Below are 16,101 nucleotides of genomic sequence, written 5' to 3'. Positions count from 1 at the left end.
GGCGATATTCCTCTGATGGAGCTCTGGCATAAAAGTTAGGGCATTTTGTTATGGTTCTGTGTGTATGTGTATGGTAGATTCAGCCATATGCTTGTGAAACATGGACCACTTATAAACGCCATCTCCAACTCCTCTAAAGATTCCATCAACGGTGTCCTGGAAAATTTTACACATCACTTGGGAAGACAGGTAAACTAATGTCAGTGTACTGGAAGAAGCAAAGATCACCAGTGTTGGAGCAATGATTCTTCAGCATCAGCTTTGTTGGACTGGTCATGTTGTGTGGATGCCTGATGATCGTCTTCCAAAGCAACTACTCTATTCCGAACTTAAAAATGGAAAGCGTAATGCTGGTGGTCAACAAAAGAGGTTTAAAGACTGTCTCAAGGCAAATCTGAAAAAATGTAGTATAAACACTGACAACTGGGAAACACTGGCCTGCGAGCCCTCCAGTTGGAGAACAGCCTTTACCAAAGGTGTCATGGGCTTTGAAGAAACTCGATCTCAGGACGCAAGGGAGAAATGTGCTAAGAGGAAGGCACGCTTGGCAAATCCACACCGTGATCAACTCCTGCCTGGAAACCAATGTCCCCACTGTGGAAGGACGTGTGGATACAGAATTGGCCTCCACAGTCACTTACGGACCCATTGTTAAAATCGTGTTTATGGAAGACAATCTTACTCGGCTACGAGTAATCGCCAAAGAAGAAGAAGGTGGATTCAGGCAAGAATTCAGGAGATGAATAATAATAATAATAATAATAATAATAATAATAATAATAATATAATTTATTTATACCCCGTCCATCTGGCTGGGTTTCCCCAGCCACTCTGGGCGGCTTCCAACAGAAATATTAAAATACACTAATTTCTTAAAGATTAAAAGCTTCCCTAAACAGGGAACCTTGAAGGTGTTGGTTCTCGACAACGGAGGAGTGCGCCTTCAGTGTGCAAATGGTTGGAAGGTTGGAGTGCCTGCTGTGGTCGCAGAGACCGATACGGGAGAGACATGTTTTGTTGCAGGTGGGGCAGATGAAGGCATCCAGTTGTGCTGCTGCAGATGCACCAGGGCGTTGTTTCTTCTCTGTGTTCCTCCCAGTGGCCATTTCTCCTCTGGTCACTGCTGTGGCTGCACAACCTGACCGTCTGTCTCCAGGTACTGCGGTCGTCTGCAAGGGATTCCCACGTGGTGGGGTTGGTGTTGCCCAGCCTTCACGCCATGTTTGCAGACATCTTGTAATGAAGGGTTGGTCTGCCAACAAGCCTGGCGCCTTAAAAATTATCCAAGGCAATTGATCTCTACATATACACATTACTTCTTAGATCACTTCCCTCTATGTGAATGTTATACATACATGGGACGACTGGGGAATAGGGGGAGTTCTTTGGAGTTAGTCTATCTGTATTTACTACTGAAAATGCATTATATAGTTTCTGAAATCACCCCAGGCCAGACAGTCCATGGTGCCCCTTTGGGGCACTCAATCTGCCAACGGGCCAGTGCCAACGTGGGCCCAGATCCAAAAGCTCCATTATCCCTTCTGTGTCAACATGGTTATAACAGCTGCGCTATTCTCTCTGTCTCTCTCCTTCCCTAGCTGCAAAATATTTCCCTGGGCCAAATCAGTAAGGTTGAATATTGTGCCCGGTGGAATTTTTCGTGTGGGTGAATAATGCACACGCACTGCTTTAGCCTGGCCTTTGCCACCGGAGAGAGATACACTAGGGACATAAGAAGTGGCCTCATACAGAGTCAGACCGTTGGCCCACCAAGCTCAATAGTGCCTACACTGACTGGCAGCATCGCTCCAGGGTTTCAGACAAGGGCACTTTTCTAGAGATGCTGGGGATTGAACCTGGAGCAGCAGATACTGAGCTCTTATCTTTTTAGCACTCTCCTTCTTCTTATTTGTTTTCGACTGTTTTTAATGTTGCGCCCGAAGGGGCGGGTAATGAACTGAGCCAATAATAATATATCTGTCTCGGTTTCGACTTTCTCGTGAGACGTAATTGCCCTTATCGCGGTCCCAGCCCTCCTGGTTGCTGAACACCTGGTTGATCATTAATTCTGCTTCTGAACAAAGGCAGGCTGGCCTCTATTGCATCTTCTGTGGGGAAAGGGTAACCTTTGGGTGGGTTGGGGTACCTGGACTTGAACCCAGTGGGACAGTGGTTTGCTTTATACCCATCACTGCCAAAGGCAGAGGGGTGTGTGACTGCGTGTGAAAGGAATCGAGAATTAGATGTGCATGATTTCATCCTGACCCGGTAGCAGAGGGCGAGCAGGAAGGAGGAAGGTGGTGACAAGAGAGGGCTGGGCCGAGCAGAGCAGTTTTGCTGCCATGATACCGATAAGCTGCTGCTGCAGGGAGGCAGTTAACAGTTGGGTGCTCCTGTGCCAGTAATCTCTGCAGCTCTCTCGCCTTGCACTTCCTGGAGGGGAAGGGAGTGCTTCTCTGTTTCTGTGCTGTGTAGCTGAGAGTGATGGGCTGTGGCAGGTAAGAAGCGAAAGAGGATCTGTGCGGTGGAGCCTCTTTGAAATGTGGGACTAGGCGGGAGCTCCTTCCCCCTCCTTCCTCCCAGGATTGCGGAGAGATTTTCAGATCTAAGCACGAGGGGCTGTAGGTCATGTTTTGCATGCAGAAGGCATTTCCAGCTATTGGTTCTGTCTATGTCTAGCTCAATATTGTCTGCATTGACTGGCAGCAGCTCCCCAGCGGTTCAGGCAAGGGACATCCCCAGCCCTACCTGGAATTCAGCCTCGGGAGCTTTTGCATGCAGATCTGTCACTGAGCGATTGTCCTTCCCTTAAAAATCAAGTAGGATTCTAGTTCTCATGGTTCCAAGTTAAATGGCTGAAATAGGAACAGAGGAAGCTGCTTTATACTGAGCTAGATGGTTGGTCCATTTAGCTTAGTATTGCTTACACCGACTGGCAGCAGCTCTCCAGGGTTTCAGAGGTAGAGATAGTCTCCCAGCCCCACCTGGAGATGCTGAGGATTTGAACCTAAGACCTGCTGCACCTGAAGTGGATGCTGTACCACTGAGCTGTGGTTCTTTCCCCAGGAGCATCTCAGATGGCAGGTGATGAGAAAGATCCTTGCCTTGGACACTGGAGAGCAGCTGCCAGTCAGAGCAGAGCCTCCCAGTTCTCCCGGTGTTGCTGGACTGCAACTCCCCATCACCCTCGCAAACATGAGAGATGGAGTGATGGGAGTTGTAGTTCAATTCTGGGGGTGGGGCTAGATGGACCCTTGGGGGTCCCTCCCAGTTCCACGATTCTCTGATTCTGTGAATATTCTGGTTCCATATAGGGTAGCTTTGTGTTGTTCGCCGCACACTTCGATCTTGCAAAATGGAGAGCAACTGTTGCCCTTGGCTATGATTCTAAATGGGTCTTGGTCCCACCTGGGAAGGTGACTATAATAATTCTATTTTAAAACAAACCTTTTAACTTTGCAGCAAGGGTGGAAGCCCCCAGGCCCCGAAGGGGGCAAATGTGACCCTCGGGGCTTCTGCAACTGGTCTTAGGGGCTCTCACCAGGCCACACCCCCTCACAGGCCCTGCTTTGCACCCCCATTAGTGTTTCTGCCTGGCTGAAAAATATGGCCCTTTGCTTGCCAGGATGGGGAAATAGAGGCCTATGTGTGTACAAACTAGCATACTTGACAAAGGCAAAGGTGGATATCAGTTGCCCTATGCACTTTTGCCATTGGCTGAACGTAGGTCCTAGCCAATTTTATCCTCCATGGCTGTGTCTTAGAGTTGAGTTGGTACCGTATCTGTCTGTCTCGAGGCATAATGGATTGCACCTCCAGGGGTGAAATCGAACCGCTGTGATAGCAGCACCTCCCTGGAGTGTAAGCCTGGGCAGTGTATATGGCGGTCCTGAGCTTCCCAGACGACAAGACCCTCTCTTCCTGGCTGATGTGGTCCAAAGGAAAGCAGAGCAATACGTTTGGCACCAGCTTGGCTGCAGGAGGCATGCAAGGCTCCATCCAACTGTCTAGGGACTCCACTCTGGATCTCTTGGCCTTTTCTTCTCCTGAAGATGCCCTGCAAGGCAGCGGAGGTTCAGGACCAGAGTTTTCCTTCTCCTGGATGGGCTACCTTCCCAGGTGGACGAGCCCCCATCTGCCCCTCGCTTCCCTCTGCAGCACATGCAGAAAACTGCCTTCTTGACCATTGGACCCACAATTGGTCTCCTCCGCTCAATCCCCTTCCATGCAGGGAAGGCCCTAACCCACCAAGGATTTGAGACTCGTCAGCTACTCTCAACTGATTTAGCCAGTTGAAGCCGTCCCTGGGTTGTGGCTGCTGTTGCATGCTGGCAGCTTCTAGGAGCCGCGAGTTAGAGCTGAGTCCAGAAGGAGCATGACGTGTGTGTCCACCCGCTATGAGGCAGCCTGTTCCACTGTCAAGCTCCTTGTGCTGTTGGTTCCCCTTTTAACTGATTCTTCAGGAGGCAGGCTGTAGTTCACTGGTAGAGCATCTGCTTTGCATGCAGAAGGTGTCAGGTTCAATCTCCAGTGGCAACTCCAGGCAGGGCTGGAGGAGACACTCCCCCCCAGCCTGAAACCCTAGAAAGCTGCTGCCAGCCGGTGCAGACTGTGCTGAACTCAATGGAACCAATGGTTTGAATATGTGCAAAGCAGATTCTTCTGTTTCTATCAGGATTTAGAGCTCTGTCCCGTCCCCCCGCCGCCCCCGTCCCCGGTCAAAGCTGACCCAGAGCTCTGAAGGTGGGGTGAATGAAACTGCCTTTTCTAGTGTAGTTTTCCGAGAAGTGAAGAGAAGAAAAGGGCTGTTCTTGATTTGCAATTAATTCCAGATTGATTTAATAGCTTACCAGCAGCCCCATGTGGAAAGGGAAGCGATGGGTCTCTGGCGATCTTGCAGCAGACCTTGGGTGCAATTTGGAAGAGATTCTACCACTCAACACTTTCTCCATGGTTTCCATCTTCAAATGGAAGTCCATCTTTCCTCCCCACCCCACCCCAAGCTATTCCTTTCACACACACACCCCCAATTTTTTTTGACACTTTCTCCAAGACAGAGAGCAGTCAGGAAATTTCTTTCTCAGCCAGATTAATCTCGGTGCATCACCTGATCCTTGCCGTGTCCAGCGGCATTTGTTGTTTTATCGCCCGGGGGGAGGAAATTGCCTTCGTAAAGCATCTCTTAATTTTTTTTGGCTTGCTTTTCCAACTTTAGCCTGGACTTCAAAAGTGAGAGAGGCATGTTAGCCTGGGCTGTGGCTAGCTGGAAAAAGAGGCGTCCTCTCTTCGGCTGAATGAAACCATTTCCTCCAGAGATCATGTCCTTTGTGCTTGTTTATCTGTCTTTTTAACAATGCCCATTTCCTTTCTCCTGCTCCTATTCACTCTTATTCATTGGGGTCTTACGGTTTTTCTAGTTATTGCCCCCCAGACAGAATGAATGCCGTTGCATGGGGGAAGCATTGCAGAACTGCTAATAAGGCGGAATGATGTCTGGGTGGTCCAGTATAAAACCCAGCGCTAATGCAGTCCTGTTACATCAAGGGCGTGTTGCAGAATGCACTGGTCTTGGCTGTGTGTCCGTGTCCTAATAATCAGTCTCTCTCGTGGAGTGGGGCAGGTCCAAGACCTAGCAGGGGAAAGAGGAAGCACCTCTGCTCTGTGCAAATCAGGGGGGCCCTCCTGCAAGTGGAAGGTTTGTTTCACTTGATATCTCCATGCCCTTAAAAATATAGGTAGGACTGGTGCTGGTTCAGTGTCCGGCTGCATCTCAAGCATGTCCTCAGGAGAAGGAGACTCCTAAGTGTCAGGAGGAGATGGTAAGTGGTAGCTTCTAACTTGAGGGGTCCAGTAAGACAGGGCTGGCCACCTCTCTGTCAACCTGCCTGGATCCTTGGATCCAGCTCCGGACTCCCTTGACCACTGGGTTGGGTGCACAATTCTGCCTCCCCTGCCCATGCAGCTAGGATCCTCCCCTGGGTCATCTGGCGCCAACTCCCTGATCTCCTGCTCCTGCTTGGGATCTGATGGCCCCTTCCACAATATCTCCATTGGGCTCAGGACAATGTTCTGGTATTTTCCTCGTCTTGCATTTCTGTATTTCATCTCCACCTCACCCACCTGCCCCAGTGCAGAGCTTTGCATTTGTCTCCAGTGGATTTTGTTTGGTCAGCTTCAGCCCAAGCTTTCCATTCTGTCAAGGTCGCCTTGAGGTTTCTATTCCTGCCTTTGGAGGAGTTAACTTCCCCTCCCAGCTTTGTGTCATCTGTAATTTCCCTGGGGCCGTAGCAGGAAGAGGAGCACCCTGGGCTTGACGCTCTCCTGGTTGCATTTTACTTTGTAGGGGCTGGTCAGGGATGAGCATAAAAGAAAAGTACTTGTTCATGCAGTGTGCAGCTAAACTGTGGAACTCACTGCCGCTGGAGGCCATCATGGCCACTGACCTGGATGGCTTTAAAAGTGGACAAATTCACGGAGGACAAGGCTATCCATGGCTACTAACCCTGATGGCTATGTTGTTCTTCTTCTTTGGTGATCACTCGTAGCTGAGTAAGATTGTCTTCCATAAACACACCAGCATTACACTTTCCATTTTTAAGTTTGGAATAGAGTAGTTGATTTGGAAGTCGATCATCAGGCATCCGCACAACATGACCAGTCCAACGAAGTTGAATTTGAAGAATCATTGCTTCAACACTGGTGATCTTTGCTTATTCCAGTACACTGATATTAGTTTACCTGTCTTCCCAAGTGATGCGTAAAATTTTTCGGAGACACCGTTGATGGAGATGGCGTTTATGCAGAGGCAGATATGCTTCTGAATACCAGTTGCTGGAGAGAAGGGAGAGTCCCCTTGTGTTTGGGTCCTGAATGTGTGTTTCCCATGGCCATTTGGTCGGCCTCTGTGAGAACAGGGTGCAGGGCTAGATTGCTCTGATCTAGCCATCTCTGTTCTCACCAGGTGCATCCATGGCTGTCTGCGTATCTATTATAACAGAAAGATGCAGTCTCAGTTTTCTCTAACATTAAGATTTTAAAAAAATACTTCTGGGCACTTTCTCTCTTTTCCATCACTTCCAGGCCTTCCAGCAAAGGATGGTGCTTGCCTTCTTTTCTTCGAAATTAGTTTATTTGATGTGTGGTTTTTTGCATCTGGGCAGGAGCTGCTACCGAAATCCAGCCCCACTCTGTCGGCGTTCAACGGATCATAATCACGGGGTTTTATTTTTAATCTGGAAGTGATAATTAAGCATGACGTTGTTGCAGCAGAGGAGAGAGAGAGAGAGAGAGGATGCTTAGGCAGAAGGCTGAAAGTGTGGGGTGTGTCGGAGCACGTGATATAAACCCCCCCACCAATGAAGGTTTTGGAAATGTGTGCCTTCCCCTCCCGCCCCCAATAAAATCTGGGTGCACCAAAAGGCCCTTTAAGACTTGGGGGAGAGGGAGAAGATTTAGGTCAATCTTACCTTTCCAGGGCTAATAGCTGCAATGTGTTATTGATTTCAGGCTCTGAACTTAATGGTTTTATTGGGGGGGTGTCTTTATATCAAGGGTTGGGGGCCAGGTTTGATACGTGGGCAAGGCCACCGCAACCACATCAGGTTAGCCACGGAGGAGAAATCCGATTCAGTTCACACGTAAAGCCGAATCTTATCAAATTCCCACTTTCTGAAACAATATGAAAGCCAAAACACAACTGTCCTTTGAAGTAGGCACTTACCCAGATTTTTGCAGTGCAGCTCTCCAACCAAGCAATGTTTAGAAAAATGTGTTTTATTAGGAAAATGGGTGCATAAACTGAAATATATTTGGGAAAATGACACACGTAAGTGCATTCTGTTAGGAGAAGATGTCTGCACAAAGGTGTGCATTAACTGCATGCAAAAATGTCCTTATTAAAATTTATCTCTTGCCTTCCTCCCAGAGGAGCCCAGGATGGCAAAAGAGCAAGTGCTAAAATAAAAAACATCATAAAAATAATTCCAATTTTTAAGATGCAGACGGTGAAAGGTCTCCACTTAAAGGGCTTGTTGGAAGGTCTTCGGTAGGTGCCAGAAAGACAACAGAGATGGTACTGGTTTGTTATTCGAGGGGAGCAGATTCCAAAGGTTTAGGTGCCGGGACACTAAAGGTTCAATTCATATATTATATGCTATGGAACAGCCCTCCTGACAATATGACATCTGCAGAAGACCTTTCCACATCAGTTTGCGACTAGTCCTCATGAAAACTCACCAGCATTTTTGCACGAATGTCTCTTAATGCAACTTCTGTATGCAGTTTTGCCTGATATACCCACAAATAAGCCGCACCTTTGAAATTGAAGGGGGCAAAGTTTAAAAAGACAATACCCAGGCTGCTTCCTGGGAGGGGGGGTGGCCTGCCTTACACCATCCTTAGGCAGCTCAGAGGAGGCTTGGGAGCAGTGAGCAGGACGGGCGCCATTTTCATGCACCCCCGACGGCCCTCGTGGGCAGCTGTTTCAGCAGCGATACCGCAAGGTTGCAAATACAAGCCGCACTTTAACTTTTCACAATCGGAATTTGGAAAAAAAAAGAGTGGGGCTTATATTCGGGCAAATACGGTATTTTACGAAGCGATTTCCCTCAATTTCCCACATTTTCTATGTTAATGTTTGCTAATATATGCTTTCATAAGCGCACTTAACCCTAGTATATGCATTTTTATTTGAGCTCACTACTTGTCCTGGAGAAATGTATTGCAAAATTCAGAGAAGAGCAGGTTTGGGAGGATGGCTGCGTGTGTGTAGGTCTGCGAATTGTGTCCGAAAGTACTAATTAGCTGCGTTTGCCTGGAAATGCAAATGGAATCAAGTTTCTCCCAGATCTCTGCACATGACTCCTATCCCTGTGGAATAATGAGACAGAAGTGTCTTTAGAATTATTATTATTATTTATTCGTACTCCGCCCATCTGGCTGGGTTTCCCCAGCCACTCTGGGCGGCTTCCAACGAAGATTAAAAATGCATTAAACAATGTGACCTAGGGCTCAGAACTGTACCACACCGCACAAATCTTGTGGCACGAATCTAAGATAGTGAGAAATGATCATTTCTTTTTATTTGCTAACTGCAAGGAAGGGGTTTCTTTTCTCATTTTGTTTAAATATATCATACTACTAAAGGGCTTACGTATCATGTTTCGTGCTTTACTATATATTACGGAACAAATATAATAATGCAGGAGAAGAAAAGAAAAGAAAATATAGAATATACAGTATTTACAGTTAAAATAAAACCTTCGCATAGGGTGGACAGGCTCACAGCATTAACCCTACAACCAGGGCCGTGAGGCGGACTGAGGCAGCTGCCTCAGGCGGCAGGGCCTGTGGGCACCCCACCCTCCTCTGCCACCACCGGAGAAGCAAGAAGGGGTGGTTCTTGGTTCCTACAAGATTTTGCTGACGTCTTGCAAGATCTGTCTAGAAGCCGCTGCCACATGACCCCAGTAAGCAAGGCTTTGGAGTGGAAGGGTTGTCAGTGTCCCTTGGGTTCTGCCTTAGGCGGTGAAATGGGTTGGGCTGCCCCTGCCTCCAAAGTACAGAACGAAGAGCGAATCTCCAGCTCCTCACTTCAGCCCCTGCCCATAGACTCGCAATCAGACAGACACGATCCGAAAGGAAAAATGAATGGGGAGGGAGAAGGAAAGGTTAGCGACTTGGCCTTTCGTTTTTTCTGCTTGTGTTTTCTAATCCAACAGGCATCTCTGCAGCCAGCTCATGCCTCTGCTGAATTCCCCCCAGAGCTGCTGTAAATTCAGAGCTCTGACTTGAAGGAATTTATTCCGTCGCTGCTGCCACCTCCAGAGTACTGACTGTTGGATTCCTTTTTGATACTGTAAACCCAGAGAGGGTGGGTGCCTGCTTCTCTTCAGACACAATCATCTCTGTTTCAGCCACTGTGGGTGAAATCCTTGAAGTGTAATGTTATCGCTTTGGATTCCCCCCCCCCCCTTCAGCCCTGGAGGAGGTTAATGTGTCACTTTTCAGCATTTTCAGATGACTAGAACGGCTTTGGATGATTATGAAACTGTGCTCTGTTGCAGCAGTTGGGGAACATGAGGCCTTTCGGGTGTTGAACTCCCAGCTTCCATCCAGAGTCCTATTTTGTTTTTTATTTTATTAGATCTATATACCGCCCTTCATCAAAAGATCTCAGGGCAGTTCACAAGATAAAAAATACAAGATAAAAGCACAAATAGTTAGAAACAACGAAACAATAACCCTTCCCACAAACACATCAGAAAGGCTGTAGAATATTGATCAGCCAAAGGCCTGGTTGAAGAGGATTCTCCTTATTGAAAATTCTGAAAGGGAAGACAATCTGTCCCTAGGTGAGTTGTATGAAATGCAATGCAGAATATAAGCCCACCTTGTCTTCAGTCTGTTTTGATCCACTTGCACTTGTCGGTTTATTTTTTAAAATAAAATTAATGCTGCTAAGAAATCTAATCTGCATGAAAACTAAACGGAGTACAGTATACACACAAAGCTTCTTTACGCCTTACATGTCTATGAGTCTGCAAAGTTGTAAAGTCAGCTCTGAACATATCTGACTTTTATTAAGAGCGTAGGTACACAATTGGCTACTCTTGATTAAAATGCATTTATTTGTTCCGCAAGATTGATAAACCTCTTGCGTGTAATGAAACCTCACAGCGGCTTACTAAAACGAAGTAGATTTACAAAAAGTAAATGTGCAACTTTTTCTTCCCTAATGAGTTGGTGATTCTTTTTGTAGCTATTATATATTTTCAAATAGAGCAGGAAGACTAGAAACTTATGTGTGTGTGTGTTAAAAGCAAATGAACTCCAAGGCTGTCGAACTGCTCCAAACCCTCTCAGCCCAACAGTGGCAGTGTAGTGAATTAGTGTCCCTTTCGGAGGGAGAGTAGGAGAAATATTTATAGAAACGCGTTAGTCGTGAGAAATCCAGGCTTGTCCTAATTTGCTTTCCCTTGAAACGATGCTTTCATTTCATTTTATTTCAGTAAAAGATATTTCTGGTCCTTATTTGAACATCACATATTTGAGGTCAAACCGTCCCAGCTGTGAGGCAAGAAAAGCTTCCTTTGGGATAAGGGTTGAAACATGTGTGGCAATTGGTTATTTTATGTTCAATTAGTTTCCCGTAGACTCTTTTGAGATCTACTTCGGTCCAGGAAGCTTGTGGCATTTGGGGTGGGATTGGCCTAGCCTCTGAGGCTATTGTGATCCTTTTTTTTTAATGCCCTGCAATTCCTTCCTTCCTTCCTTCCTTCCTTCCTTCCTTCCTTCCTTCCTTCCTTCCTTCCTTCCTGCCTTCCTTTAAAAAACAGTGGCAGGCAAATAAATTGCCTTTATTTGAAAGTTGCTTTTCTTATTATTTTGCTGTAGTAAGTTGGGATATGTTGCCCCTGCAGGAGCGGTTTTGCTTTAAAATATTGGCTGTCCAAATCTGCTCGGCTCAGCGGTTCTATGCACTTGTCTTGTGTGTTGTTTTTCCTGAGCTCCCAACTGTTCATTTGACGTCACGGTTAAAAGAGAGAGAGAGAGAGAGGCAAGCTTGTGTCTCGAGAGGTTTAGCTAGTTACGGTATAAATAGATCAACAAATAATACTGAGCTTGGCAGGGAACCCCTGGGTTTGCGCTTGCGCAGATGTAATAGATGCACGCTGGATCTGCCTTTGTTCAGACCAATGGGCTGGGGTTTAATTCTGAGCTTCTGGAGCATGGTATTCTGAGCTCCAGTTCTGCCCCCTTTAGAATGTGCAGAGAAGCAATTGAGGAGAGTGCCTCTGAGCACGGACAGAGAACATTTTGCTCCTCGCATGCAGTGGGTGGATCTGATCATTTTGTTCTCTCAGTTTTCCTCCCCCCCAACTTAAATTCAGTTTTTCACATTTCTGCAGAAATTTGCGTTAAAAGAAATCCTTATGGAAATATGTTCCTAATAAACATATTTGTATGTAGTTTTGATGAGTGTACACACCCGTCAGGCAATTTCCCCCAGCGTAATGCAATTTCATGTTGTTTGCAGTAATATGTTCATTTCATGCATACTTTTCCGTAACATGTAGCATGTTTGTAAACATTGGTGGGTCGGAAAACTGCATCACAAAATTGGATGAGGGTAATTTTGAAGCACAGCTGATTAGTTACTCATTAAAATGCCAACTAAATCAAGTTTCTTGCCCAGCCCCTACATTCCTCAATGAATAATGCTATACTTCTCCTCCCCCCCCAAAAAAACACATATTGGATTTATTTTATTTATTAAATAGTTACATTAGATTTGCATCTCTCCTTAATTCCAAAGAGATCAAAGAGGCATACATGCTTCTCACTCTTTCCCCTGTATGTAATTCTCACAACAGTCCTGTGAGGTAGGTTGGGGGGGGGGAACTGGCCTTCATGGCTGGGAGGAGAATTGATTGCCTACAGCAGGCTTCTTCAACCTTAGCCCTCAAGATGTTTTGAGACTACAATTCCCAGCATCCCTTTCCACTGGTCCTGCTAGCTAGGGATCATGGGAGTTGTAGGCCAAAAACATCTGGAAGGCCGAGGTTGAGGAAGCATGGCCTACTCCACACTGGTTGAGAAATAGATAGGCTTGCCACATCTCAAAAGGCACAGAGCTGGCTGTGTGTGCGAATCCTGACGGTGAAAGGGTTGGGGATTCGGAGACCCAGAGGGTGGAAACTGGGGCTGGTAGCATGGAGTAGACCCTGATCTCTCCCCCCCCCCACCCCAAATTATGCGTTAGACTCCCTTGAAACTCTGAAAATCTGGCAACTCTAAGGGTGGGACTTTTCAGAGGCAGGGAATGTGGATTAGAGCTGTTCGGGTATTGTAGTTAGGATGTTGCACTGACCAGGGTTCGAATCCCCGCTCAGTCATGAACCTCACTGGGTGACGACTTTGGACTAGGCCCTGTCTCTTAGCCAGATCTACCTTGCAGGGTGGTTGTGAGAATGGAATGGGGAGGGGAGAACCATGAGCACTGCCTCTAGCTCCTTGGATGTGGTGGTGTTAGGTAAATGCAAGAAATAGCTAAAATAAAAACCAGGCAGGTTTAAACGGATCCTTTTCACTTTAGCAATTAAGCACTGCCATTAAAAAACAGCAACACTTTAAAGCACTTTTCTTAGCATGGAAAGAATTCAAGGATCTGGGTGAAAGTTGTGACTCTGCTCCTTCTCCAAGTACCGTATCTCAGCACACCTCCAGAATAATCCTTAGGATTTTTTAAAAGTTAAAGTTTAACTCTTTAAAAAGGCAAAGCTTTAGAAAAATGTGTGCATTCCAACCAAAAGAAGGTGCCTTATTATTATTACTAGTATCTTGAAGCCCGTTAAATTAACGGGTGCTAGAACATAAAATTCCCCGCGCCCATTCCCCCTCCCTTCTTTTCTCCACCCACACGTGCCAGGACTCTCCTGGGCTGCCACCGGCGCTGCTCCTCTGTCGCTGCTCCGCCTCCTCCTCCTCCGCTGCTGCGGTCCATGCCTAGGCAGGGGAGGGGGGAAGGTAGGGGCGGCCAGGGCCCTCTTTCCTTCCTGCCCTCCCCCTGGGGTCGAGCCTGCTTTTGCGAAGGGTTAGCGGGGAAGAATGAGCAGCATCCCTCTGCTGCCACCGGCTTATTGCTGAACGCAGCGGAGGCACGGGGTAGCAGAGGAGATGCTTCACAGAGCAGGGAAAGAGGGGCGGGCAGCGGGCGGCTGCCACCCGCCCCTCCTTCCCTGCTCCCTGTCAAACATCTCCTCCCCCCTGGGCTGCTCTTCCTCCCCCCCCCCATGCGCTGTCCCCGCTTCTGTCTGCCTCTGACCCTGCACCGCGAGGGAAACGGTAGGCAGAGGGGTGGGGGGGAGAGAGAGCGCGTGTGTGTGTGACGCCCGCTTGCTGCTGGTCGTCGGGGGGGGGAGCGTAGGAGAGAAAAAAAAGGGGGGAAAGCAGTCTCCTTCTCCTCACCTTTCCCAACCCACCCAGAGCTGAGCCCGCCACACGCCGGGTGGGGGGAGGGTTTGGGATGCGGCAATGGGGTGGGGAACGGCAGTGGGGACACGAACGCGGCGGCGGCGGGGAACGCACGCTCGCGTCTCAATCCCTCACGGTCCCTTCCCCTCGCGCCATTAATCGGGAGGCGAGGCGCGGAACGGCAGTTTGGAGGGGAAGCCGTTGAGGGAGAGAGAACCGCATTCCGCCCCCCCCGGCTCTGTGTGCGTCCAGTCTCTGCGTCCAATCCCTGTGACCGTGGGGCACATGCTCAGTAGCGCGGAAAATGGGACACACGGAATCTGGATGCAGAGACACAGGGACTTTATTATATAGGATTATTAAAAAATGTTTACAATGGCTGCAACTGCTGAAGGTACCTGATGAGTTGTCTCGAATCAGGATTTTGCTGGATGGTTTATCTTTTTTGTGAATTACTGGAATTGCTTAAGGGTGATTTTTTTGTTTTGCTTTGGTTACAAGAACTTGTATTTAATGAGTGAGACCTGCAACGGAATGTTCCACTGTGGTGTGTTCCAGTTCAGGTGGCTGGCAGCCAGCCAGCCATGCCCTTTTCTACAATACTCCATTACATTGCCTCTCCCCTCTGGTTCCCCACCCACCCACCCAATTGGCAGTCAGCATTCTGAGCAGCCTCACTGAGCTGTCTGTGGGGTGGTTTCCATGTCTAGGGTTCCCCCCCCCCTAAATTTTTGTTTTGCAAATCATGAGGTCTCCTCAAGTCATCTGTGCACTGACTGCATTGGAACTGAGAATGTGTGTTGTCTTAGTTTATATGATGACTAAATTGTTAGGTGCTCCCCCCCCTCAAAAAAAAACAACCTCACTGGACTTTGTTGCATCTTTTAAGTTTTTTAATTAAAAAAAACCAGGTGAGCCCAATGCTGCAATTCCTATCAGTTATTCAAAATAGCCACAAGTGCCAATATTTTGCACAATTTTTCACATTCTTTTGTTTTTTAAGTAGTTAGCATGAGGCACATGGAACTGTAAGCAAGATAATTTCTCCCATCCTGCCCTGCCATGACCACTGGAGATACTGTTCCATAGCCGTCTGGCTTCTGACCTTTCCCTGTATGCTGCTCATGAGGACTAGAAGCTTGTTTTTATAAAGTTAAACTTACATAACATCCACACGGGACAGTTAAAGCACATGACTTTCCCCCAAATAATCCCGGGAACTGTAGCTGAAGTGTGCTGGAAGTTGTAGTTCTGCGGTGGGTAAACTACAGTTCCCAGGATTCTTTTTTTGGGGGGGGAGCCATATGCTTTAACTGTGCGTTAACTGTATGGTGTGAATGTGACCTTAAAAGCTGAGATTCTCTGTAGGATTTATCATGTGCCTAGTACTATATTCAGTAACTGCACAGCAGGGCTGAGGACTATGCATGTTGCATGCTCAGAACTGTCCCAAATAATTTAAATGTTCACATAGAGAAAATCCAGCCCTATTTATAATCCTTGGAAGGGCTGATTTCCAGGGAAGAATATGCTTTGCATTCTGAATGTCCCGGGTTCAATCCCCAGTGGCATCTCCAGACCGGACTGGGAATGTCCCCTCCCTGAAACCCTGGAGAGCTGCTGTCAGTCAGTGTAGACAACACTGAACTAGATGGACAGTAGTCTGACTCTGTATAAAGCATTTTCCTATGCTTCTTGCTGGTGAAGAGGGAAATAAATATAATTTTTAAAAAAGCAATCTTAACAATGTTAATAATTTTGTTTCTTTAACTTTCAGAATTTGCTAAGAATGCAAAACTCTGAGTCTTTCAGGACTAATTAATTTGATAATTCTTCGGTTTGCAGTCGATTTGTAATAGCATGTGGTTATTTGCAAACTGCATATAAAAAGGAATCAAAATATGCAATCCTTTTTGTTTCCTGTCTTCAAAGATGTTATTTGAACTTGGTGGGAGCAGTGTGCATTCTCTCCCCCCCCCCCCCGTCTTTTAAATGTGCGCTCCTGTATTTTTCCAGCTGTTTTGGATCCTCTGTCTATATAAGCATGTTCTTATTATCTGTAAAATGTTGGCGAATGTGTAGTTTTCTGTCAGTGTCTCATCTGTTTCCAAAAACACAGAGAGTAAT

At 47.1% G+C, this 16,101-nt stretch overlaps 1 protein-coding gene and 1 long non-coding RNA gene across 2 annotated transcripts in view; both read left to right on the top strand.

The window, feature by feature from the left end:
* The window catches only part of LOC148683575 (kinase suppressor of Ras 1-like), an 80,760-nt gene that overhangs the window by 29,569 nt on the left and 35,090 nt on the right, over positions 1–16,101 (top strand). The window lies entirely within an intron of this gene.
* Positions 1,253–5,368, top strand: LOC148683576 (uncharacterized). Its single transcript, XR_015947085.1, has 2 exons — positions 1,253–2,498; positions 5,216–5,368. It is a non-coding gene; the product is annotated as an uncharacterized LOC148683576 (long non-coding RNA).

The sequence above is a fragment of the Zootoca vivipara genome, chromosome 14 (assembly GCF_965207765.1).
Source record: "Zootoca vivipara chromosome 14, rZooViv2.hap1.1, whole genome shotgun sequence".
Lineage (NCBI taxonomy): Eukaryota > Metazoa > Chordata > Lepidosauria > Squamata > Lacertidae > Zootoca > Zootoca vivipara.
Note: the sequence above shows the minus strand (reverse complement) of the source record. Positions and strands in the feature narration are given on the sequence as shown.